Source organism: Triticum urartu, unplaced genomic scaffold, assembly GCF_056163025.1.
Source record: "Triticum urartu cultivar PI428250 unplaced genomic scaffold, HENAU_Tu73 scaffold366, whole genome shotgun sequence".
NCBI lineage: Eukaryota > Viridiplantae > Streptophyta > Magnoliopsida > Poales > Poaceae > Triticum > Triticum urartu.
In genome coordinates, this window is record NW_028260542.1 from 24,929 (window position 1) to 27,500 (window position 2,572).

The window sequence follows — 2,572 nt, forward strand, 5'->3', positions numbered from 1 at the left end:
CTCTTTTGCAATGAGTTTCGCTACAGCACCTGCTGCTCTAGCTAATTGCCCACCCCTTCCACGTGTGATTTCTATGTTATGCATGGCCGTGCCTAAGGGCATATCGGTTGAAGTAGATTCTTCTTTTCTCTCAAAAAACCCCTTCCCAAACTGTACAAGCTTCTTCCAAAGCATACGGCTTTCTAGATGTATATGACGATCTCTAGACAGATGGATCTTATATGAATCATATGATGAAGTACCACATGAGTGGATAATAGGAAAGGAATCCAAATCTGCCGAATCGCTCATGTTATGATCTTCTACATCCTAGGTCTCTGCGTTCCGTCATCTGGCTTATGTTCTTCATGTAGCATTCAGATCGAATGACTCTATGAAATTACGTCGATACTTCCACATATTATGGGTAACGTAGGAGACATCCCTATTTTCCCCCGGGGGTCTTAATTACCACTGCTTAGCTTTCAATTTGCCTCTGACCATCAAATTAAATGTGAATAACCCGTCCTCCTCTCTTTGAAACAAGGGGCGCTTCCGGTTCTGTGCGTGCTTCAAACAATTTTGTCTTCTCCATATTACCATATCTCTAGAGCCAATAATTTTCTATGAGGAACTACTGAACTCAATCACTTGCTGCCGTTACTCAACAGTTTTCTGTTGAGGTCTATCCCGTAGAGGTAGTCAAATTGGATCAGTGATCGATTTCTAGGTTTCGTCGTAAACCTAATTGGTTACTTCCAATTACGTAAATCAATAGTTCAAACCGCACTCAAAGGTAGGGCATTTCCCATTGATATAGGAACTTTTGTACCAGAAACAATAGTATCTCCAATTATAGCCCCTCTGGGATGTAAAATATATCTCTTCTCACCATCCCCATAGTGTATGAGACAAATGTATGCATTTCGATTAGGGTCGTATTCTATGGTTACGATTCTACCAGATATGTCTTTTTGATTCCGTCGAAAATCTATTTTACGGTATAGGCGCTTATGACCTCCCCCTCTATGCCTTGCGGTAATGATTCCTCTGGAATTACGACCTTTACCACAACGGTGCCGTCCATGGATCAAATTATTTCGTGGATTGGATTTCACTTGCCTGTCTACGGTTCCCTTGCGTGTGCTCGGGATAGGTGTTTTGTATAAATGTTTCGCCGTATTATTAAGTATTCTCCTTTAGTTTTTTTCTCTATCTAGAAGTGGAATAGAATAACCCGGTTGAAGGGTAATGATCATACGTCTGTAATGCATTGTATGGCCCAGAATAGGTCCTATTCTTCTACCTTTTCCAGGTAGTCGATGGCTATTCACAGCTACCACCTTAACACCAAAGAAGAGTTCGACCCAATGCTTTATTTCTGTCTTAGTGAATCCCGATTCGACATTAAAAGTATATTGATTCTTTCCCAATAAACGAAGACTTTTTTCTGTAAATACTGCGTATTTGATTCCATCCATAAATCGACTTTCCCTCCTATGCTCTGAGTTCCAGTATCGATAAGAATTCGAGTTCTTATTGTTCTTATGTTATGGTATGAATATACCATACCAATTCGTTATGTATGGATGATGGATGAGATTCCATGGATAGAGAGCCAGTTCCAATAGACTTATGGAATGTTCCCGTTCGTGTGCATCCAGCAGGAATTGAACCCGCAAATTTACCAATTATGAGTTGGGCGCTTTAACCATTCAGCCATGGATGCTTAACAGGGATCATCGTACATCGTAAATAACCAATTTTCATATAGAAAGACATATCATAGAAAAATGAAATCGAAAATATTCCGAGATGGCAAATATTCGGAGATGACTATGAAAACACCTCTCTGGATCCTCGAATTGAAAGAGAGATTGAGAGGGATCAAGAATCCTAATTCTCGCTATTTGGAATGGATCCAATTCTATTGAGTCTGACTCATAGTGATCATTTCTCTTTAGCAAAGAATGACCTTGGTTATCAAAGGATTGAACAACCGGGATCCATTTACTTATGATACCTAGTTGGCATTGATAACAAGGATCTAATGAATTATGAGTTTAATAGATCCTCTTTAGCAGAAAGACGTATATTCCTTGCTCATTATCAGACAATCACTTATTCCCAAACCTCGTGTGGGACTAATCGTTTTCATTTACCATCTCATGGAAAACCCTTTTCGTTCCGCTTAGCCCTATCGGGTATTTTAGTGATAGGTTCTGTAGGAACTGGACGATCCTATTTGGTCAAATACCTAACGAAAAATTACGATTTTCCTTTCATTAAGGTACGAGGGCTTCTTATTCCACAAGAACGAAAGCACCTTTTCATTCTTTCATATACTAGGGGTTTTTACTTGGAAAAGACAATGTTCCATACTAAAGGATTCGGGTCCATAACCACGAGTTCCAGTGCACTAGATCTTGTAGCACTTAGCAACGAAGCCCTATCCATTAGTATTCCACATAAGAAATCCATTCTAGAAAAAAATACAATTAGATTAGCTCTTCATAGACAAACTTGGGGTTTGCGAGCCAAGGTAAGATCGGCTCGGGATCATGGGACCCTTTTCTATCAGATAGGAGGGGCT